This window comes from Eleutherodactylus coqui, chromosome 9, assembly GCF_035609145.1.
Source record: "Eleutherodactylus coqui strain aEleCoq1 chromosome 9, aEleCoq1.hap1, whole genome shotgun sequence".
Classification (NCBI taxonomy): domain Eukaryota; kingdom Metazoa; phylum Chordata; class Amphibia; order Anura; family Eleutherodactylidae; genus Eleutherodactylus; species Eleutherodactylus coqui.
In genome coordinates, this window is record NC_089845.1 from 83,058,848 (window position 1) to 83,082,378 (window position 23,531).

Consider the following 23,531-nt stretch of genomic DNA (forward strand, 5'->3'; position numbering starts at 1 on the left):
TATGATTGTCCTCACTGGTTCTTAAAAAGTAATGTTCTGAGGAAACCAATTTCTCAAAAGTAAGGATGCTTGTTGAAATCCCTACCCATGAAGATTCCCAGTGAGAGAGTGGACGACCAGTTCAGTTCTGCATGAGAAATGTGCTCAAGGGTGACAAGTTGAAGAAGAGCTTTCTTGGAAAGGTAAGCATCTTGTTGAATAGCATGAGTAAAGCTGGCACTTGAAGGGGGCACCCGGATTCATGAACCAGAGACTTCTCGATCTGCAGTCAAATGCTCTTCCACTGAGCTATGCCACCCCTGGCTTATAACTGTGCTCACTGGTTCTTAAAAAGTAATGTTCTGAGGAAACCAATTTCTCAAAAGTAAGGATGCTTGTTGAAATCCCTACCAATGAAGATGGCCAGTGAGAGAGTGGACAACCAGTTCAGTTCTGCATGAGAAATGTGCTCAAGGGTGACAATTTGAAGAAGAGCTTTCTTGGAAAGGTAAGCATCTCGTTGAATAGCATGAGTAAAGCTGGCACTTGAAGGGGGCACCCGGATTTGAACCAGGGACCTCTCGATCTGCAGTCGAATGCTCTTCCACTGAGCTATGCCCCCTTGGCTTATGATTGTCCTCACTGGTTCTTAAAAAGTAATGTTCTGAGGAAACCAATTTCTCAAAATGTAGGATGCTTGTTGAAATCCCTACCAATGAAGATGGCCAGTGAGAGAGTGGATGACCAGTTCCTGTTTAGTTCTGCATCAGAAATGTGCTCAAGGGTGACAAGTTGAAGAAGAGCTTTCTTGGAAAGGTAAGCATCTCGTTGAATAGCATGAGTAAAGCTGGCACTTGAAGGGGGCACCCGGATCTGAACCAGGGACCTCTCGATCTGCAGTCGAATGCTCTTCCACTGAGCTATGCCCCCTTGGCTTATGATTGTCCTCACTGGTTCTTAAAAAGTAATGTTCTGAGGAAACCAATTTCTCAAAAGTAAGGATGCTTGTTGAAATCCCTACCCATGAAGATTCCCAGTGAGAGAGTGGACGACCAGTTCAGTTCTGCATGAGAAATGTGCTCAAGGGTGACAAGTTGAAGAAGAGCTTTCTTGGAAAGGTAAGCATCTCGTTGAATAGCATGCGTAAAGCTGGCACTTGAAGGGGGCACCCGGATTTGAACCAGGGACCTCTCGATCTGCAGTCGAATGCTCTTCCACTGAGCTATGCCCCATTGGCTTATGATTGTCCTCACTGGTTCTTAAAAAGTAATGTTCTGAGGAAACCAATTTCTCAAAATGTAGGATGCTTGTTGAAATCCCTACCAATGAAGATGGCCAGTGAGAGAGTGGATGACCAGTTCCTGTTTAGTTCTGCATCAGAAATGTGCTCAAGGGTGACAAGTTGAAGAAGAGCTTTCTTGGAAAGGTAAGCATCTCGTTGAATAGCATGAGTAAAGCTGGCACTTGAAGGGGGCACCCGGATTTGAACCAGGGATCTCTCGATCTGCAGTCGAATGCTCTTCCACTGAGCTATGCCCCCTTGGCTTATGATTGTCCTCACTGGTTCTTAAAAAGTAATGTTCTGAGGAAACCAATTTCTCAAAAGGTAGGATGCTTGTTGAAATCCCTACCAATGAAGATGGCCAGTGGACGACCAGTTCCTGTTTAGTTCTGCATCAGAAATGTGCTCAAGTGTGACAAGTTGAAGAAGAGCTTTCTTGGAAAGGTAAGCATCTCGTTGAATAGCATGCGTAAAGCTGGCACTTGAAGGGGGCACCCGGATCTGAACCAGGGACCTCTCAATCTGCAGTCGAATGCTCTTCCACTGAGCTATGCCCCCTTGGCTTATGATTGTCCTCACTGGTTCTTAAAAAGTAATGTTCTGAGGAAACCAATTTCTCAAAAGGTAGGATGCTTGTTGAAATCCCTACCAATGAAGATTGCCAGTGAGAGAGTGGATGACCAGTTCCTGTTTAGTTCTGCATCAGAAATGTGCTCAAGGGTGACAATTTGAAGAAGAGCTTTCTTGGAAAGGTAAGCATCTCGTTGAATAGCATGAGTAAAGCTGGCACTTGAAGGGGGCACCCGGATCTGAACCAGGGACCTCTCGATCTGCAGTCGAATGCTCTTCCACTGAGCTATGCCCCCCCTGGCTTATAACTGTGCTCACTGGTTCTTAAAAAGTAATGTTCTGAGGAAACCAAATTCTCAAAAGTAAGGATGCTTGTTGAAATCCCTACCAATGAAGATTCCCAGTGAGAGAGTGGACAACCAGTTCAGTATGAGAAATGTGCTCAAGGCTAACAAGTTGAAGAAGAGCTTTCTTGGAAAGGTAAGCATCTTGTTGAATAGCATGAGTAAAGCTGGCACTTGAAGGGGGCACCCGGATTCATGAACCAGAGACTTCTCGATCTGCAGTCAAATGCTCTTCCACTGAGCTATGCCACCCCTGGCTTATAACTGTGCTCACTGGTTCTTAAAAAGTAATGTTCTGAGGAAACCAATTTCTCAAAAGTAAGGATGCTTGTTGAAATCCCTACCAATGAAGATGGCCAGTGAGAGAGTGGACAACCAGTTCAGTTCTGCATGAGAAATGTGCTCAAGGGTGACAATTTGAAGAAGAGCTTTCTTGGAAAGGTAAGCATCTCGTTGAATAGCATGAGTAAAGCTGGCACTTGAAGGGGGCACCCGGATTTGAACCAGGGACCTCTCGATCTGCAGTCGAATGCTCTTCCACTGAGCTATGCCCCCTTGGCTTATGATTGTCCTCACTGGTTCTTAAAAAGTAATGTTCTGAGGAAACCAATTTCTCAAAAAGTAGGATGCTTGTTGAAATCCCTACCAATGAATATTGCCAGTGAGAGAGTGGATGATTAGTTCCTGTTTAGTTCTGCATGAGAAATGTGCTCAAGGGTGACAAGTTGAAGAAGAGCTTTCTTGGAAAGGTAAGCATCTCGTTGAATAGCATGAGTAAAGCTGGCACTTGAAGGGGGACCCGGATTTGAACCAGGGACCTCTCGATCTGCAGTCGAATGCTCTTCCTCTGAGCTATGCCCCCTTGGGTTATGATTGTCCTCACTGGTTCTTAAAAAGTAATGTTCTGAGGAAACCAATTTCTCAAAAGGTAGGATGCTTGTTGAAATCCCTACCAATGAAGATTCCCAGTGAGAGAGTGGACGACCAGTTCAGTTCTGCATGAGAAATGTGCTCAAGGGTGACAATTTGTAGAAGAGCTTTCTTGGAAAGGTAAGCATCTCGTTGAATAGCATGAGTAAAGCTGGCACTTGAAGAGGGCACCCGGATTATGAACCAGGGACTTCTTGATCTGCAGTCGAATGCTCTTCCACTGAGCTATGCCCCCTTGGCTTATGATTGTCCTCACTGGTTCTTAAAAAGTAATGTTCTGAGGAAACCAATTTCTCAAAAGGTAGGATGCTTGTTGAAATCCCTACCAATGAAGATTGCCAGTGAGAGAGTGGATGATTAGTTCCTGTTTAGTTCTGCATGAGAAATGTGCTCAAGGGTGACAAGTTGAAGAAGAGCTTTCTTGGAAAGGTAAGCATCTCGTTGAATAGCATGAGTAAAGCTGGCACTTGAAGGGGGCACCAGGGACCTCTCGATCTGCAGTCGAATGCTCTTCCACTGAGCTATGCCCCCTTGGCTTATGATTGTCCTCACTGGTTCTTAAAAAGTAATGTTCTGAGGAAACCAATTTCTCAATAGGTAGGATGCTTGTTGAAATCCCTACCAATGAAGATGGCCAGTGAGAGAGTGGATGATTAGTTCCTGTTTAGTTCTGCATGAGAAATGTGCTCAAGGGTGACAAGTTGAAGAAGAGCTTTCTTGGAAAGGTAAGCATCTCGTTGAATAGCATGAGTAAAGCTGGCACTTGAAGGGGGACCCGGATTTGAACCAGGGACCTCTCGATCTGCAGTCGAATGCTCTTCCTCTGAGCTATGCCCCCCTTGGCTTATGATTGTCCTCACTGGTTCTTAAAAAGTAATGTTCTGAGGAAACCAATTTCTCAAAAGGTAGGATGCTTGTTGAAATCCCTACCAATGAAGATTCCCAGTGAGAGAGTGGACGACCAGTTCAGTTCTGCATGAGAAATGTGCTCAAGGGTGACAATTTGTAGAAGAGCTTTCTTGGAAAGGTAAGCATCTCGTTGAATAGCATGAGTAAAGCTGGCACTTGAAGAGGGCACCCGGATTATGAACCAGGGACTTCTTGATCTGCAGTCGAATGCTCTTCCACTGAGCTATGCCCCCCCTGGCTTATAACTGTGCTCACTGGTTCTTAAAAAGTAATGTTCTGAGGAAACCAATTTCTCAAAAGGTAGGATGCTTGTTGAAATCCCTACCAATGAAGATGGCCAGTGAGAGAGTGGATGACCAGTTCCTGTTTAGTTCTGCATGAGAAATGTGCTCAAGGGTGACAAGTTGAAGAAGAGCTTTCTTGGAAAGGTAAGCATCTCGTTGAATAGCATGAGTAAAGCTGGCACTTGAAGGGGGCAACCGGATTTGAACCAGGGACCTCTCGATCTGCAGTCGAATGCTCTTCCACTGAGCTATGCCCCCTTGGCTTATGATTGTCCTAACTGGTTCTTAAAAAGTAATGTTCTGAGGAAACCAATTTCTCAAAAGGTAGGATGCTTGTTGAAATCCCTACCAATGAAGATTGCCAGTGAGAGAGTGGATGATTAGTTCCTGTTTAGTTCTGCATGAGAAATGTGCTCAAGGGTGACAAGTTGAAGAAGAGCTTTCTTGGAAAGGTAAGCATCTCGTTGGCACTTGAAGGGGGCACCCGGATTTGAACCAGGGACTTCTTGATCTGCAGTCGAATGCTCTTCCACTGAGCTATGCCCTCCCTGGCTTATAACTGTGCTCACTGGTTCTTAAAAAGTAATGTTCTGAGGAAACCAATTTCTCAAAAGGTAGGATGCTTGTTGAAATCCCTACCAATGAAGATAGCCAGTGAGAGAGTGGATGATCAGTTCCTGTTTAGTTCTGCATGAGAAATGTGCTCAAGGGTGACAAGTTGAAGAAGAGCTTTCTTGGAAAGGTAAGCATCTCGTTGAATAGCATGAGTAAAGCTGGCACTTGAAGAGGGCACCCGGATTATGAACCAGGGACTTCTTGATCTGCAGTCGAATGCTCTTCCACTGAGCTATGCCCCCTTGGCTTATGATTGTCCTCACTGGTTCTTAAAAAGTAATGTTCTGAGGAAACCAATTTCTCAAAAGGTAGGATGCTTGTTGTAATCCCTACCAATGAAGATGGCCAGTGGACGACCAGTTCCTGTTTAGTTCTGCATCAGAAATGTGCTCAAGGGTGACAAGTTGAAGAAGAGCTTTCTTGGAAAGGTAAGCATATCGTTGAATAGCATGCGTAAAGCTGGCACTTGAAGGGGGCACCCGGATTATGAACCAGGGACCTCTCGATCTGCAGTCGAATGCTCTTCCACTGAGCTATGCCCCCCTGGCTTATGATTGTCCTCACTGGTTCTTAAAAAGTAATGTTCTGAGGAAACCAATTTCTCAAAAGGTAGGATGCTTGTTGAAATCCCTACCAATGAAGATTCCCAGTGAGAGAGTGGACGACCAGTTCAGTTCTGCATGAGAAATGTGCTCAAGGGTGACAATTTGTAGAAGAGCTTTCTTGGAAAGGTAAGCATCTCGTTGAATAGCATGAGTAAAGCTGGCACTTGAAGAGGGCACCCGGATTATGAACCAGGGACTTCTTGATCTGCAGTCGAATGCTCTTCCACTGAGCTATGCCCCCTTGGCTTATGATTGTCCTCACTGGTTCTTAAAAAGTAATGTTCTGAGGAAACCAATTTCTCAAAAGGTAGGATGCTTGTTGAAATCCCTACCAATGAAGATGGCCAGTGAGAGAGTGGATGACCAGTTCCTGTTTAGTTCTGCATGAGAAATGTGCTCAAGGGTGACAAGTTGAAGAAGAGCTTTCTTGGAAAGGTAAGCATCTCGTTGAATAGCATGAGTAAAGCTGGCACTTGAAGGGGGCAACCGGATTATGAACCAGGGACCTCTCGATCTGCAGTCGAATGCTCTTCCACTGAGCTATGCCCCCTTGGCTTATGATTGTCCTCACTGGTTCTTAAAAAGTAATGTTCTGAGGAAACCAATTTCTCAAAAGGTAGGATGCTTGTTGAAATCCCTACCAATGAAGATAGCCAGTGAGAGAGTGGATGATCAGTTCCTGTTTAGTTCTGCATGAGAAATGTGCTCAAGGGTGACAAGTTGAAGAAGAGCTTTCTTGGAAAGGTAAGCATCTCGTTGAATAGCATGAGTAAAGCTGGCACTTGAAGAGGGCACCCGGATTATGAACCAGGGACTTCTTGATCTGCAGTCGAATGCTCTTCCACTGAGCTATGCCCCCTTGGCTTATGATTGTCCTCACTGGTTCTTAAAAAGTAATGTTCTGAGGAAACCAATTTCTCAAAAGGTAGGATGCTTGTTGTAATCCCTACCAATGAAGATGGCCAGTGGACGACCAGTTCCTGTTTAGTTCTGCATCAGAAATGTGCTCAAGGGTGACAAGTTGAAGAAGAGCTTTCTTGGAAAGGTAAGCATATCGTTGAATAGCATGCGTAAAGCTGGCACTTGAAGGGGGCACCCGGATTATGAACCAGGGACCTCTCGATCTGCAGTCGAATGCTCTTCCACTGAGCTATGCCCCCTTAGCTTATGATTGTCCTCACTGGTTCTTATAAAGTAATGTTCTGAGGAAACCAATTTCTCAAAAGTAAGGATGCTTGTTGAAATCCCTACCAATGAAGATTCCCAGTGAGAGAGTGGACGACCAGTTCAGTTCTGCATGAGAAATGTGCTCAAGGGTGACAATTGGTAGAAGAGCTTTCTTGGAAAGGTAAGCATCTCGTTGAATAGCATGAGTAAAGCTGGCACTTGAAGGGGGCACCCGGATTATGAACCAGACTTCTTGATCTGCAGTCGAATGCTCTTCCACTGAGCTATGCCACCCCTGGCTTATAACTGTGCTCACTGGTTCTTAAAAAGTAATGTTCTGAGGAAACCAATTTCTCAAAAGTAAGGATGCTTGTTGAAATCCCTACCAATGAAGATGGCCAGTGAGAGAGTGAACAACCAGTTCAGTTCTGCATGAGAAATGTGCTCAAGGGTGACAATTTGAAGAAGAGCTTTCTTGGAAAGGTAAGCATCTCGTTGAATAGCATGAGTAAAGCTGGCACTTGAAGGGGGCACCCGGATTTGAACCAGGGACCTCTCGATCTGCAGTCGAATGCTCTTCCACTGAGCTATGCCCCATTGGCTTATGATTGTCCTCACTGGTTCTTAAAAAGTAATGTTCTGAGGAAACCAATTTCTCAAAATGTAGGATGCTTGTTGAAATCCCTACCAATGAAGATGGCCAGTGAGAGAGTGGATGACCAGTTCCTGTTTAGTTCTGCATCAGAAATGTGCTCAAGGGTGACAAGTTGAAGAAGAGCTTTCTTGGAAAGGTAAGCATCTCGTTGAATAGCATGAGTAAAGCTGGCACTTGAAGGGGGCACCCGGATTTGAACCAGGGATCTCTCGATCTGCAGTCGAATGCTCTTCCACTGAGCTATGCCCCCTTGGCTTATGATTGTCCTCACTGGTTCTTAAAAAGTAATGTTCTGAGGAAACCAATTTCTCAAAAGGTAGGATGCTTGTTGAAATCCCTACCAATGAAGATGGCCAGTGGACGACCAGTTCCTGTTTAGTTCTGCATCAGAAATGTGCTCAAGTGTGACAAGTTGAAGAAGAGCTTTCTTGGAAAGGTAAGCATCTCGTTGAATAGCATGCGTAAAGCTGGCACTTGAAGGGGGCACCCGGATCTGAACCAGGGACCTCTCAATCTGCAGTCGAATGCTCTTCCACTGAGCTATGCCCCCTTGGCTTATGATTGTCCTCACTGGTTCTTAAAAAGTAATGTTCTGAGGAAACCAATTTCTCAAAAGGTAGGATGCTTGTTGAAATCCCTACCAATGAAGATTGCCAGTGAGAGAGTGGATGACCAGTTCCTGTTTAGTTCTGCATCAGAAATGTGCTCAAGGGTGACAATTTGAAGAAGAGCTTTCTTGGAAAGGTAAGCATCTCGTTGAATAGCATGAGTAAAGCTGGCACTTGAAGGGGGCACCCGGATCTGAACCAGGGACCTCTCGATCTGCAGTCGAATGCTCTTCCACTGAGCTATGCCCCCCCTGGCTTATAACTGTGCTCACTGGTTCTTAAAAAGTAATGTTCTGAGGAAACCAAATTCTCAAAAGTAAGGATGCTTGTTGAAATCCCTACCAATGAAGATTCCCAGTGAGAGAGTGGACAACCAGTTCAGTATGAGAAATGTGCTCAAGGCTAACAAGTTGAAGAAGAGCTTTCTTGGAAAGGTAAGCATCTTGTTGAATAGCATGAGTAAAGCTGGCACTTGAAGGGGGCACCCGGATTCATGAACCAGAGACTTCTCGATCTGCAGTCAAATGCTCTTCCACTGAGCTATGCCACCCCTGGCTTATAACTGTGCTCACTGGTTCTTAAAAAGTAATGTTCTGAGGAAACCAATTTCTCAAAAGTAAGGATGCTTGTTGAAATCCCTACCAATGAAGATGGCCAGTGAGAGAGTGGACAACCAGTTCAGTTCTGCATGAGAAATGTGCTCAAGGGTGACAATTTGAAGAAGAGCTTTCTTGGAAAGGTAAGCATCTCGTTGAATAGCATGAGTAAAGCTGGCACTTGAAGGGGGCACCCGGATTTGAACCAGGGACCTCTCGATCTGCAGTCGAATGCTCTTCCACTGAGCTATGCCCCCTTGGCTTATGATTGTCCTCACTGGTTCTTAAAAAGTAATGTTCTGAGGAAACCAATTTCTCAAAAAGTAGGATGCTTGTTGAAATCCCTACCAATGAATATTGCCAGTGAGAGAGTGGATGATTAGTTCCTGTTTAGTTCTGCATGAGAAATGTGCTCAAGGGTGACAAGTTGAAGAAGAGCTTTCTTGGAAAGGTAAGCATCTCGTTGAATAGCATGAGTAAAGCTGGCACTTGAAGGGGGACCCGGATTTGAACCAGGGACCTCTCGATCTGCAGTCGAATGCTCTTCCTCTGAGCTATGCCCCCTTGGGTTATGATTGTCCTCACTGGTTCTTAAAAAGTAATGTTCTGAGGAAACCAATTTCTCAAAAGGTAGGATGCTTGTTGAAATCCCTACCAATGAAGATTCCCAGTGAGAGAGTGGACGACCAGTTCAGTTCTGCATGAGAAATGTGCTCAAGGGTGACAATTTGTAGAAGAGCTTTCTTGGAAAGGTAAGCATCTCGTTGAATAGCATGAGTAAAGCTGGCACTTGAAGAGGGCACCCGGATTATGAACCAGGGACTTCTTGATCTGCAGTCGAATGCTCTTCCACTGAGCTATGCCCCCTTGGCTTATGATTGTCCTCACTGGTTCTTAAAAAGTAATGTTCTGAGGAAACCAATTTCTCAAAAGGTAGGATGCTTGTTGAAATCCCTACCAATGAAGATTGCCAGTGAGAGAGTGGATGATTAGTTCCTGTTTAGTTCTGCATGAGAAATGTGCTCAAGGGTGACAAGTTGAAGAAGAGCTTTCTTGGAAAGGTAAGCATCTCGTTGAATAGCATGAGTAAAGCTGGCACTTGAAGGGGGCACCAGGGACCTCTCGATCTGCAGTCGAATGCTCTTCCACTGAGCTATGCCCCCTTGGCTTATGATTGTCCTCACTGGTTCTTAAAAAGTAATGTTCTGAGGAAACCAATTTCTCAATAGGTAGGATGCTTGTTGAAATCCCTACCAATGAAGATGGCCAGTGAGAGAGTGGATGATTAGTTCCTGTTTAGTTCTGCATGAGAAATGTGCTCAAGGGTGACAAGTTGAAGAAGAGCTTTCTTGGAAAGGTAAGCATCTCGTTGAATAGCATGAGTAAAGCTGGCACTTGAAGGGGGACCCGGATTTGAACCAGGGACCTCTCGATCTGCAGTCGAATGCTCTTCCTCTGAGCTATGCCCCCCTTGGCTTATGATTGTCCTCACTGGTTCTTAAAAAGTAATGTTCTGAGGAAACCAATTTCTCAAAAGGTAGGATGCTTGTTGAAATCCCTACCAATGAAGATTCCCAGTGAGAGAGTGGACGACCAGTTCAGTTCTGCATGAGAAATGTGCTCAAGGGTGACAATTTGTAGAAGAGCTTTCTTGGAAAGGTAAGCATCTCGTTGAATAGCATGAGTAAAGCTGGCACTTGAAGAGGGCACCCGGATTATGAACCAGGGACTTCTTGATTTGCAGTCGAATGCTCTTCCACTGAGCTATGCCCCCCCTGGCTTATAACTGTGCTCACTGGTTCTTAAAAAGTAATGTTCTGAGGAAACCAATTTCTCAAAAGGTAGGATGCTTGTTGAAATCCCTACCAATGAAGATGGCCAGTGAGAGAGTGGATGACCAGTTCCTGTTTAGTTCTGCATGAGAAATGTGCTCAAGGGTGACAAGTTGAAGAAGAGCTTTCTTGGAAAGGTAAGCATCTCGTTGAATAGCATGAGTAAAGCTGGCACTTGAAGGGGGCAACCGGATTTGAACCAGGGACCTCTCGATCTGCAGTCGAATGCTCTTCCACTGAGCTATGCCCCCTTGGCTTATGATTGTCCTCACTGGTTCTTAAAAAGTAATGTTCTGAGGAAACCAATTTCTCAAAAAGTAGGATGCTTGTTGAAATCCCTACCAATGAATATTGCCAGTGAGAGAGTGGATGATTAGTTCCTGTTTAGTTCTGCATGAGAAATGTGCTCAAGGGTGACAAGTTGAAGAAGAGCTTTCTTGGAAAGGTAAGCATCTCGTTGAATAGCATGAGTAAAGCTGGCACTTGAAGGGGGACCCGGATTTGAACCAGGGACCTCTCGATCTGCAGTCGAATGCTCTTCCTCTGAGCTATGCCCCCTTGGCTTATGATTGTCCTCACTGGTTCTTAAAAAGTAATGTTCTGAGGAAACCAATTTCTCAAAAGGTAGGATGCTTGTTGAAATCCCTACCAATGAAGATTCCCAGTGAGAGAGTGGACGACCAGTTCAGTTCTGCATGAGAAATGTGCTCAAGGGTGACAATTTGTAGAAGAGCTTTCTTGGAAAGGTAAGCATCTCGTTGAATAGCATGAGTAAAGCTGGCACTTGAAGAGGGCACCCGGATTATGAACCAGGGACTTCTTGATCTGCAGTCGAATGCTCTTCCACTGAGCTATGCCCCCTTGGCTTATGATTGTCCTCACTGGTTCTTAAAAAGTAATGTTCTGAGGAAACCAATTTCTCAAAAGGTAGGATGCTTGTTGAAATCCCTACCAATGAAGATTGCCAGTGAGAGAGTGGATGATTAGTTCCTGTTTAGTTCTGCATGAGAAATGTGCTCAAGGGTGACAAGTTGAAGAAGAGCTTTCTTGGAAAGGTAAGCATCTCGTTGAATAGCATGAGCAAAGCTGGCACTTGAAGGGGGACCCGGATTTGAACCAGGGACCTCTCGATCTGCAGTCGAATGCTCTTCCTCTGAGCTATGCCCCCTTGGGTTATGATTGTCCTCACTGGTTCTTAAAAAGTAATGTTCTGAGGAAACCAATTTCTCAAAAGGTTGGATGCTTGTTGAAATCCCTACCAATGAAGATTCCCAGTGAGAGAGTGGACGACCAGTTCAGTTCTGCATGAGAAATGTGCTCAAGGGTGACAATTTGTAGAAGAGCTTTCTTGGAAAGGTAAGCATCTCGTTGAATAGCATGAGTAAAGCTGGCACTTGAAGAGGGCACCCGGATTATGAACCAGGGACTTCTTGATCTGCAGTCGAATGCTCTTCCACTGAGCTATGCCCCCTTGGCTTATGATTGTCCTCACTGGTTCTTAAAAAGTAATGTTCTGAGGAAACCAATTTCTCAAAAGGTAGGATGCTTGTTGAAATCCCTACCAATGAAGATTGCCAGTGAGAGAGTGGATGATTAGTTCCTGTTTAGTTCTGCATGAGAAATGTGCTCAAGGGTGACAAGTTGAAGAAGAGCTTTCTTGGAAAGGTAAGCATCTCGTTGAATAGCATGAGTAAAGCTGGCACTTGAAGGGGGCACCCGGATTTGAACCAGGGACCTCGCGATCTGCAGTCGAATGCTCTTCCACTGAGCTATGCCCGCTTGGCTTATGATTGCCCTCACTGGTTCTTAAAAAGTAATGTTCTGAGGAAACCAATTTCTCAAAAGGTAGGATGCTTGTTGAAATCCCTACCAATGAAGATGGACAGTGAGAGAGTGGATGATTAGTTCCTGTTTAGTTCTGCATGAGAAATGTGCTCAAGGGTGACAAGTTGAAGAAGAGCTTTCTTGGAAAGGTAAGCATCTCGTTGAATAGCATGAGTAAAGCTGGCACTTGAAGGGGGCACCCGGATTTGAACCAGGGACCTCTCGATCTGCAGTCGAATGCTCTTCCTCTGAGCTATGCCCCCTTGGCTTATGATTGTCCTCACTGGTTCTTAAAAAGTAATGTTCTGAGGAAACCAATTTCTCAAAAGGTAGGATGCTTGTTGAAATCCCTACCAATGAAGATTCCCAGTGAGAGAGTGGACGACCAGTTCAGTTCTGCATGAGAAATGTGCTCAAGGGTGACAATTTGTAGAAGAGCTTTCTTGGAAAGGTAAGCATCTCGTTGAATAGCATGAGTAAAGCTGGCACTTGAAGAGGGCACCCGGATTATGAACCAGGGACTTCTTGATCTGCAGTCGAATGCTCTTCCACTGAGCTATGCCCCCCCCCGGCTTATAACTGTGCTCACTGGTTCTTAAAAAGTAATGTTCTGAGGAAACCAATTTCTCAAAAGGTAGGATGCTTGTTGAAATCCCTACCAATGAAGATGGCCAGTGAGAGAGTGGATGACCAGTTCCTGTTTAGTTCTGCATGAGAAATGTGCTCAAGGGTGACAAGTTGAAGAAGAGCTTTCTTGGAAAGGTAAGCATCTCGTTGAATAGCATGAGTAAAGCTGGCACTTGAAGGGGGCACCCGGATTTGAACCAGGGACCTCTCGATCTGCAGTCGAATGCTCTTCCTCTGAGCTATGCCCCCTTGGCTTATGATTGTCCTCACTGGTTCTTAAAAAGTAATGTTCTGAGGAAACCAATTTCTCAAAAGGTAGGATGCTTGTTGAAATCCCTACCAATGAAGATTGCCAGTGAGAGAGTGGATGATTAGTTCCTGTTTAGTTCTGCATGAGAAATGTGCTCAAGGGTGACAAGTTGAAGAACAGCTTTCTTGGAAAGGTAAGCATCTCGTTGAATAGCATGAGTAAAGCTGGCACTTGAAGGGGGCACCCGGATTTGAACCAGGGACTTCTTGATCTGCAGTCGAATGCTCTTCCACTGAGCTATGCCCCCCCTGGCTTATAACTGTGCTCACTGGTTCTTAAAAAGTAATGTTCTGAGGAAACCAATTTCTCAAAAGGTAGGATGCTTGTTGAAATCCCTACCAATGAAGATTCCCAGTGAGAGAGTGGACGACCAGTTCTGTATGAGAAATGTGCTCAAGAGTGACAAGTTGAAGAAGAGCTTTCTTGGAAAGGTAAGCATCTCGTTGAATAGCATGAGTAAAGCTGGCACTTGAAGGGGGCACCCGGATTTGAACCAGGGACCTCTCGATCTGCAGTCGAATGCTCTTCCTCTGAGCTATGCCCCCTTGGCTTATGATTGTCCTCACTGGTTCTTAAAAAGTAATGTTCTGAGGAAACCAATTTCTCAAAAGGTAGGATGCTTGTTGAAATCCCTACCAATGAAGATTCCCAGTGAGAGAGTGGACGACCAGTTCAGTTCTGCATGAGAAATGTGCTCAAGGGTGACAATTTGTAGAAGAGCTTTCTTGGAAAGGTAAGCATCTCGTTGAATAGCATGAGTAAAGCTGGCACTTGAAGAGGGCACCCGGATTATGAACCAGGGACTTCTTGATCTGCAGTCGAATGCTCTTCCACTGAGCTATGCCCCCTTGGCTTATGATTGTCCTCACTGGTTCTTAAAAAGTAATGTTCTGAGGAAACCAATTTCTCAAAAGGTAGGATGCTTGTTGAAATCCCTACCAATGAAGATGGCCAGTGAGAGAGTGGATGACCAGTTCCTGTTTAGTTCTGCATGAGAAATGTGCTCAAGGGTGACAAGTTGAAGAAGAGCTTTCTTGGAAAGGTAAGCATCTCGTTGAATAGCATGATTAAAGCTGGCACTTGAAGGGGGCACCCGGATTTGAACCAGGGACCTCTCGATCTGCAGTCGAATGCTCTTCCTCTGAGCTATGCCCCCTTGGCTTATGATTGTCCTCACTGGTTCTTAAAAAGTAATGTTCTGAGGAAACCAATTTCTCAAAAGGTAGGATGCTTGTTGAAATCCCTACCAATGAAGATTCCCAGTGAGAGAGTGGACGACCAGTTCAGTTCTGCATGAGAAATGTGCTCAAGGGTGACAATTTGTAGAAGAGCTTTCTTGGAAAGGTAAGCATCTCGTTGAATAGCATGAGTAAAGCTGGCACTTGAAGAGGGCACCCGGATTATGAACCAGGGACTTCTTGATCTGCAGTCGAATGCTCTTCCACTGAGCTATGCCCCCTTGGCTTATGATTGTCCTCACTGGTTCTTAAAAAGTAATGTTCTGAGGAAACCAATTTCTCAAAAAGTAGGATGCTTGTTGAAATCCCTACCAATGAAGATGGCCAGTGAGAGAGTGGATGACCAGTTCCTGTTTAGTTCTGCATGAGAAATGTGCTCAAGGGTGACAAGTTGAAGAAGAGCTTTCTTGGAAAGGTAAGCATCTCGTTGAATAGCATGAGTAAAGCTGGCACTTGAAGGGGGCACCCGGATTTGAACCAGGGACCTCTCGATCTGCAGTCGAATGCTCTTCCTCTGAGCTATGCCCCCTTGGCTTATGATTGTCCTCACTGGTTCTTAAAAAGTAATGTTCTGAGGAAACCAATTTCTCAAAAGGTAGGATGCTTGTTGAAATCCCTACCAATGAATATTGCCAGTGAGAGAGTGGATGATTAGTTCCTGTTTAGTTCTGCATGAGAAATGTGCTCAAGGGTGACAAGTTGAAGAACAGCTTTCTTGGAAAGGTAAGCATCTCGTTGAATAGCATGAGTAAAGCTGGCACTTGAAGGGGGCACCCGGATTAGAACCAGGGACCTCTCGATCTGCAGTCGAATGCTCTTCCTCTGAGCTATGCCCCCTTGGCTTATGATTGTCCTCACTGGTTCTTAAAAAGTAATGTTCTGAGGAAACCAATTTCTCAAAGGTAGGATGCTTGTTGAAATCCCTACCAATGAAGATTCCCAGTGAGAGAGTGGACGACCAGTTCAGTTCTGCATGAGAAATGTGCTCAAGGGTGACAATTTGTAGAAGAGCTTTCTTGGAAAGGTAAGCATCTCGTTGAATAGCATGAGTAAAGCTGGCACTTGAAGAGGGCACCCGGATTATGAACCAGGGACTTCTTGATCTGCAGTCGAATGCTCTTCCACTGAGCTATGCCCCCTTGGCTTATGATTGTCCTCACTGGTTCTTAAAAAGTAATGTTCTGAGGAAACCAATTTCTCAAAAGGTAGGATGCTTGTTGAAATCCCTACCAATGAAGATGGCCAGTGAGAGAGTGGATGACCAGTTCCTGTTTAGTTCTGCATGAGAAATGTGCTCAAGGGTGACAAGTTGAAGAAGAGCTTTCTTGGAAAGGTAAGCATCTCGTTGAATAGCATGAGTAAAGCTGGCACTTGAAGGGGGCACCCGGATTTGAACCAGGGACCTCTCGATCTGCAGTCGAATGCTCTTCCTCTGAGCTATGCCCCCTTGGCTTATGATTGTCCTCACTGGTTCTTAAAAAGTAATGTTCTGAGGAAACCAATTTCTCAAAAGGTAGGATGCTTGTTGAAATCCCTACCAATGAAGATTCCCAGTGAGAGAGTGGACGACCAGTTCAGTTCTGCATGAGAAATGTGCTCAAGGGTGACAATTTGTAGAAGAGCTTTCTTGGAAAGGTAAGCATCTCGTTGAATAGCATGAGTAAAGCTGGCACTTGAATAGGGCACCCGGATTATGAACCAGGGACTTCTTGATCTGCAGTCGAATGCTCTTCCACTGAGCTATGCCCCCTTGGCTTATGATTGTCCTCACTGGTTCTTAAAAAGTAATGTTCTGAGGAAACCAATTTCTCAAAAGGTAGGATGCTTGTTGAAATCCCTACCAATGAAGATTGCCAGTGAGAGAGTGGATGATTAGTTCCTGTTTAGTTCTGCATGAGAAATGTGCTCAAGGGTGACAAGTTGAAGAAGAGCTTTCTTGGAAAGGTAAGCATCTCGTTGGCACTTGAAGGGGGCACCCGGATTTGAACCAGGGACTTCTTGATCTGCAGTCGAATGCTCTTCCACTGAGCTATGCCCCCCCTGGATTATGATTGTCCTCACTGGTTCTTAAAAAGTAATGTTCTGAGGAAACCAATTTCTCAAAAGGTAGGATGCTTGTTGAAATCCCTACCAATGAAGATTCCCAGTGAGAGAGTGGACGACCAGTTCAGTTCTGCATGAGAAATGTGCTCAAGGGTGACAATTTGTAGAAGAGCTTTCTTGGAAAGGTAAGCATCTCGTTGAATAGCATGAGTAAAGCTGGCACTTGAAGAGGGCACCCGGATTAGGAACCAGGGACTTCTTGATCTGCAGTCGAATGCTCTTCCACTGAGCTATGCCCCCTTGGCTTATGATTGTCCTCACTGGTTCTTAAAAAGTAATGTTCTGAGGAAACCAATTTCTCAAAAGGTAGGATGCTTGTTGAAATCCCTACCAATGAAGATTGCCAGTGAGAGAGTGGATGATTAGTTCCTGTTTAGTTCTGCATGAGAAATGTGCTCAAGGGTGACAAGTTGAAGAAGAGCTTTCTTGGAAAGGTAAGCATCTCGTTGGCACTTGAAGGGGGCACCCGGATTTGAACCAGGGACTTCTTGATCTGCAGTCGAATGCTCTTCCACTGAGCTATGCCCCCCCTGGCTTATGATTGTCCTCACTGGTTCTTAAAAAGTAATGTTCTGAGGAAACCAATTTCTCAAAAGGTAGGATGCTTGTTGAAATCCCTACCAATGAAGATTCCCAGTGAGAGAGTGGACGACCAGTTCAGTTCTGCATGAGAAATGTGCTCAAGGGTGACAATTTGTAGAAGAGCTTTCTTGGAAAGGTAAGCATCTCGTTGAATAGCATGAGTAAAGCTGGCACTTGAAGAGGGCACCCGGATTAGGAACCAGGGACTTCTTGATCTGCAGTCGAATGCTCTTCCACTGAGCTATGCCCCCTTGGCTTATGATTGTCCTCACTGGTTCTTAAAAAGTAATGTTCTGAGGAAACCAATTTCTCAAAAGGTAGGATGCTTGTTGAAATCCCTACCAATGAAGATGGCCAGTGAGAGAGTGGATGACCAGTTCCAGTTCAGTTCTGCATGAGAAATGTGCTCAAGGGTGACAATTTGTAGAAGAGCTTTCTTGGAAAGGTAAGCATCTCGTTGAATAGCATGAGTAAAGCTGGCACTTGAAGAGGGCACCCGGATTATGAACCAGGGACTTCTTGATCTGCAGTCGAATGCTCTTCCACTGAGCTATGCCCCCTTGGCTTATGATTGTCCTCACTGGTTCTTAAAAAGTAATGTTCTGAGGAAACCAATTTCTCAAAAGGTAGGATGCTTGTTGAAATCCCTACCAATGAAGATGGCCAGTGAGAGAGTGGATGACCAGTTCCAGTTCAGTTCTGCATGAGAAATGTGCTCTAGGGTGACAATTTGTAGAAGAGCTTTCTTGGAAAGGTAAGCATCTCGTTGAATAGCATGAGTAAAGCTGGCACTTGAAGAGGGCACCCGGATTAGGAACCAGGGACTTCTTGATCTGCAGTCGAATGCTCTTCCACTGAGCTATGCCCCCTTGGCTTATGATTGTCCTCACTGGTTCTTAAAAAGTAATGTTCTGAGGAAACCAATTTCTCAAAAGGTAGGATGCTTGTTGAAATCCCTACCAATTAAGATGGCCAGTGAGAGAGTGGATGACCAGTTCCAGTTCAGTTCTGCATGAGAAATGTGCTCAAGGGTGACAATTTGTAGAAGAGCTTTCTTGGAAAGGTAAGCATCTCGTTGAATAGCATGAGTAAAGCTGGCACTTGAAGGGGGCACCCGGATTTGAACCAGGGACCTCTCGATCTGCAGTCGAATGCTCTTCCTCTGAGCTATGCCCCCTTGGCTTATGATTGTCCTCACTGGTTCTTAAAAAGTAATGTTCTGAGGAAACCAATTTCTCAAAAGGTAGGATGCTTGTTGAAATCCCTACCAATGAATATTGCCAGTGAGAGAGTGGATGATTAGTTCCTGTTTAGTTCTGCATGAGAAATGTGCTCAAGGGTGACAAGTTAAAGAAGAGCTTTCTTGGAAAGGTAAGCATCTCGTTGAATAGCATGAGTAAAGCTGGCACTTGAAGGGGGCACCCGGATTAGAACCAGGGACCTCTCGATCTGCAGTCGAATGCTCTTCCTCTGAGCTATGCCCCCTTGGCTTATGATTGTCCTCACTGGTTCTTAAAAAGTAATGTTCTGAGGAAACCAATTTCTCAAAAGGTAGGATGCTTGTTGAAATCCCTACCAATGAATATTGCCAGTGAGAGAGTGGATGATTAGTTCCTGTTTAGTTCTGCATGAGAAATGTGCTCAAGGGTGACAAGTTGAAGAAGAGCTTTCTTGGAAAGGTAAGCATCTCGTTGAATAGCATGAGTAAAGCTGGCACTTGAAGGGGGCACCCGGATTTGAACCAGGGACCTCTTCCACTGAGCTATGCCCCCTTGGCTTATGATTGTCCTCACTGGTTCTTAAAAAGTAATGTTCTGAGGAAACCAATTTCTCAAAAGGTAGGATGCTTGTTGAAATCCCTACCAATGAAGATTGCCAGTGAGAGAGTGGATGATTAGTTCCTGTTTAGTTCTGCATGAGAAATGTGCTCAAGGGTGACAAGTTGAAGAAGAGCTTTCTTGGAAAGGTAAGCATCTCGTTGGCACTTGAAGGGGGCACCCGGATTTGAACCAGGGACTTCTTGATCTGCAGTCGAATGCTCTTCCACTGAGCTATGCCCCCTTGGCTTATGATTGTCCTCACTGGTTCTTAAAAAGTAATGTTCTGAGGAAACCAATTTCTCAAAAGGTAGGATGCTTGTTGAAATCCCTACCAATGAAGATTCCCAGTGAGAGAGTCGACGACCAGTTCAGTTCTGCATGAGAAATGTGCTCAAGGGTGACAATTTGTAGAAGAGCTTTCTTGGAAAGGTAAGCATCTCGTTGAATAGCATGAGTAAAGCTGGCACTTGAAGAGGGCACCCGGATTATGAACCAGGGACTTCTTGATCTGCAGTCGAATGCTCTTCCACTGAGCTATGCCCCCTTGGCTTATGATTGTCCTCACTGGTTCTTAAAAAGTAATGTTCTGAGGAAACCAATTTCTCAAAAGGTAGGATGCTTGTTGAAATCCCTACCAATGAAGATTCCCAGTGAGAGAGTGGACGACCAGTTCAGTTCTGCATGAGAAATGTGCTCAAGGGTGACAAGTTGAAGAAGAGCTTTCTTGGAAAGGTATGCATCTCGTTGGCACTTGAAGGGGGCACCCGGATTTGAACCAGGGACTTCTTGATCTGCAGTCGAATGCTCTTCCACTGAGCTATGCCCCCCCTGGCTTATAACTGTCCTCACTGGTTCTTAAAAAGTAATGTTCTGAGGAAACCAATTTCTCAAAAGGTAGGATGCTTGTTGAAATCCCTACCAATGAAGATGGCCAGTGAGAGAGTGGATGACCAGTTCCAGTTCAGTTCTGCATGAGAAATGTGCTCAAGGGTGACAATTTGTAGAAGAGCTTTCTTGGAAAGGTAAGCATCTCGTTGAATAGCATGAGTAAAGCTGGCACTTGAAGGGGGCACCCGGATTTGAACCAGGGACCTCTCGATCTGCAGTCGAATGCTCTTCCACTGAGCTATGCCCCCTTGGCTTATGATTGTCCTCACTGGTTCTTAAAAAGTAATGTTCTGAGGAAACCAATTTCTCAAAAGGTAGGATGCTTGTTGAAATCCCTACCAATGAAGATTCCCAGTGAGAGAGTGGACGACCAGTTCAGTTCTGCATGAGAAATGTGCTCAAGGGTGACAATTTGTAGAAGAGCTTTCTTGGAAAGGTAAGCATCTCGTTGAATAGCATGAGTAAATCTGGCACTTGAAGAGGGCACCCGGATTAGGAACCAGGGACTTCTTGATCTGCAGTCGAATGCTCTTCCACTGAGCTATGCCCCCTTGGCTTATGATTGTCCTCACTGGTTCTTAAAAAGTAATGTTCTGAGGAAACCAATTTCTCAAAAGGTAGGATGCTTGTTGAAATCCCTACCAATGAAGATGGCCAGTGAGAGAGTGGATGACCAGTTCCAGTTCAGTTCTGCATGAGAAATGTGCTCAAGGGTGACAATTTGTAGAAGAGCTTTCTTGGAAAGGTAAGCATCTCGTTGAATAGCATGAGTAAAGCTGGCACTTGAAGAGGGCACCCGGATTATGAACCAGGGACTTCTTGATCTGCAGTCGAATGCTCTTCCACTGAGCTATGCCCCCTTGGCTTATGATTGTCCTCACTGGTTCTTAAAAAGTAATGTTCTGAGGAAACCAATTTCTCAAAAGGTAGGATGCTTGTTGAAATCCCTACCAATGAAGATGGCCAGTGAGAGAGTGGATGACCAGTTCCAGTTCAGTTCTGCATGAGAAATGTGCTCAAGGGTGACAATTTGTAGAAGAGCTTTCTTGGAAAGGTAAGCATCTCGTTGAATAGCATGAGTAAAGCTGGCACTTGAAGAGGGCACCCGGATTATGAACCAGGGACTTCTTGATCTGCAGTCGAATGCTCTTCCACTGAGCTATGCCCCCTTGGCTTATGATTGTCCTCACTGGTTCTTAAAAAGTAATGTTCTGAGGAAACCAATTTCTCAAAAGGTAGGATGCTTGTTGAAATCCCTACCAATGAAGATGGCCAGTGAGAGAGTGGATGACCAGTTCCAGTTCAGTTCTGCATGAGAAATGTGCTCAAGGGTGACAATTTGTAGAAGAGCTTTCTTGGAAAGGTAAGCATCTCGTTGAATAGCATGAGTAAAGCTGGCACTTGAAGGGGGCACCCGGATTTGAACCAGGGACCTCTCGATCTGCAGTCGAATGCTCTTCCTCTGAGCTATGCCCCCTTGGCTTATGATTGTCCTCACTGGTTCTTAAAAAGTAATGTTCTGAGGAAACCAATTTCTCAAAAGGTAGGATGCTTGTTGAAATCCCTACCAATGAATATTGCCAGTGAGAGAGTGGATGATTAGTTCCTGTTTAGTTCTGCATGAGAAATGTGCTCAAGGGTGACAAGTTGAAGAAGAGCTTTCTTGGAAAGGTAAGCATCTCGTTGAATAGCATGAGTAAAGCTGGCACTTGAAGGGGGCACCCGGATTAGAACCAGGGACCTCTCGATCTGCAGTCGAATGCTCTTCCTCTGAGCTATGCCCCCTTGGCTTATGATTGTCCTCACTGGTTCTTAAAAAGTAATGTTCTGAGGAAACCAATTTCTCAAAAGGTAGGATGCTTGTTGAAATCCCTACCAATGAATATTGCCAGTGAGAGAGTGGATGATTAGTTCCTGTTTAGTCCTGCATGAGAAATGTGCTCAAGGGTGACAAGTTGAAGAAGAGCTTTCTTGGAAAGGTAAGCATCTCGTTGAATAGCATGAGTAAAGCTGGCACTTGAAGGGGGCACCCGGATTAGAACCAGGGACCTCTCGATCTGCAGTCGAATGCTCTTCCTCTGAGCTATGCCCCCTTGGCTTATGATTGTCCTCACTGGTTCTTAAAAAGTAATGTTCTGAGGAAACCAATTTCTCAAAAGGTAGGATGCTTGTTGAAATCCCTACCAATGAAGATTCCCAGTGAGAGAGTGGACGACCAGTTCCTGTTTAGTTCTGCATGAGAAATGTGCTCAAGGGTGACAAGTTGAAGAAGAGCTTTCTTGGAAAGGTAAGCATCTCGTTGAATAGCATGAGTAAAGCTGGCACTTGAAGGGGGCACCCGGATTTGAACCAGGGACCTCTCGATCTGCAGTCGAATGCTCTTCCACTGAGCTATGCCCCCTTGGCTTATGATTGTCCTCACTGGTTCTTAAAAAGTAATGTTCTGAGGAAACCAATTTCTCAAAAGGTAGGATGCTTGTTGAAATCCCTACCAATGAAGATTCCCAGTGAAAGAGTGGACGACCAGTTCAGTTCTGCATGAGAAATGTGCTCAAGGGTGACAATTTGTAGAAGAGCTTTCTTGGAAAGGTAAGCATCTCGTTGAATAGCATGAGTAAAGCTGGCACTTGAAGAGGGCACCCGGATTATGAACCAGGGACTTCTTGATCTGCAGTCGAATGCTCTTCCACTGAGCTATGCCCCCTTGGCTTATGATTGTCCTCACTGGTTCTTAAAAAGTAATGTTCTGAGGAAACCAATTTCTCAAAAGGTAGGATGCTTGTTGAAATCCCTACCAATGAAGATGGCCAGTGAGAGAGTGGATGACCAGTTCCAGTTCAGTTCTGCATGAGAAATGTGCTCAAGGGTGACAATTTGTAGAAGAGCTTTCTTGGAAAGGTAAGCATCTCGTTGAATAGCATGAGTAAAGCTGGCACTTGAAGAGGGCACCCGGATTATGAACCAGGGACTTCTTGATCTGCAGTCGAATGCTCTTCCACTGAGCTATGCCCCCTTGGCTTATGATTGTCCTCACTGGTTCTTAAAAAGTAATGTTCTGAGGAAACCAATTTCTCAAAAGGTAGGATGCTTGTTGAAATCCCTACCAATGAAGATGGCCAGTGAGAGAGTGGATGACCAGTTCCAGTTCAGTTCTGCATGAGAAATGTGCTCAAGGGTGACAATTTGTAGAAGAGCTTTCTTGGAAAGGTAAGCATCTCGTTGAATAGCATGAGTAAAGCTGGCACTTGAAGAGGGCACCCGGATTAGGAACCAGGGACTTCTTGATCTGCAGTCGAATGCTCTTCCACTGAGCTATGCCCCCTTGGCTTATGATTGTCCTCACTAATGTTCTGAGGAAACCAATTTCTCAAAAGGTAGGATGCTTGTTGAAATCCCTACCAATGAAGATGGCCAGTGAGAGAGTGGATGACCAGTTCCAGTTCAGTTCTGCATGAGAAATGTGCTCAAGGGTGACAATTTGTAGAAGAGCTTTCTTGGAAAGGTAAGCATCTCGTTGAATAGCATGAGTAAAGCTGGCACTTGAAGGGGGCACCCGGATTTGAACCAGGGACCTCTCGATCTGCAGTCGAATGCTCTTCCTCTGAGCTATGCCCCCTTGGCTTATGATTGTCCTCACTGGTTCTTAAAAAGTAATGTTCTGAGGAAACCAATTTCTCAAAAGGTAGGATGCTTGTTGAAATCCCTACCAATGAAGATGGCCAGTGAGAGAGTGGATGACCAGTTCCAGTTCAGTTCTGCATGA

At 45.0% G+C, this 23,531-nt stretch overlaps 5 non-coding genes across 5 annotated transcripts; all 5 read right to left on the bottom strand.

Annotated features, from left to right (window-relative positions):
• Positions 1 to 529: 529 nt before the first annotated feature.
• Positions 530 to 601, bottom strand: TRNAC-GCA (transfer RNA cysteine (anticodon GCA)). The gene has a single exon. It is a non-coding gene; the product is annotated as a tRNA-Cys (tRNA).
• A 2,057-nt stretch (positions 602 to 2,658) lies between these two features.
• Positions 2,659 to 2,730, bottom strand: TRNAC-GCA (transfer RNA cysteine (anticodon GCA)). The gene has a single exon. It is a non-coding gene; the product is annotated as a tRNA-Cys (tRNA).
• A 5,999-nt stretch (positions 2,731 to 8,729) lies between these two features.
• TRNAC-GCA (transfer RNA cysteine (anticodon GCA)) lies at positions 8,730 to 8,801 on the bottom strand. The gene has a single exon. It is a non-coding gene; the product is annotated as a tRNA-Cys (tRNA).
• Positions 8,802 to 19,944: 11,143 nt separating this feature from the next.
• On the bottom strand, positions 19,945 to 20,016 carry TRNAC-GCA (transfer RNA cysteine (anticodon GCA)). The gene has a single exon. It is a non-coding gene; the product is annotated as a tRNA-Cys (tRNA).
• Positions 20,017 to 22,097: 2,081 nt separating this feature from the next.
• TRNAC-GCA (transfer RNA cysteine (anticodon GCA)) lies at positions 22,098 to 22,169 on the bottom strand. Its single transcript has one exon. It is a non-coding gene; the product is annotated as a tRNA-Cys (tRNA).
• Positions 22,170 to 23,531: the final 1,362 nt, after the last annotated feature.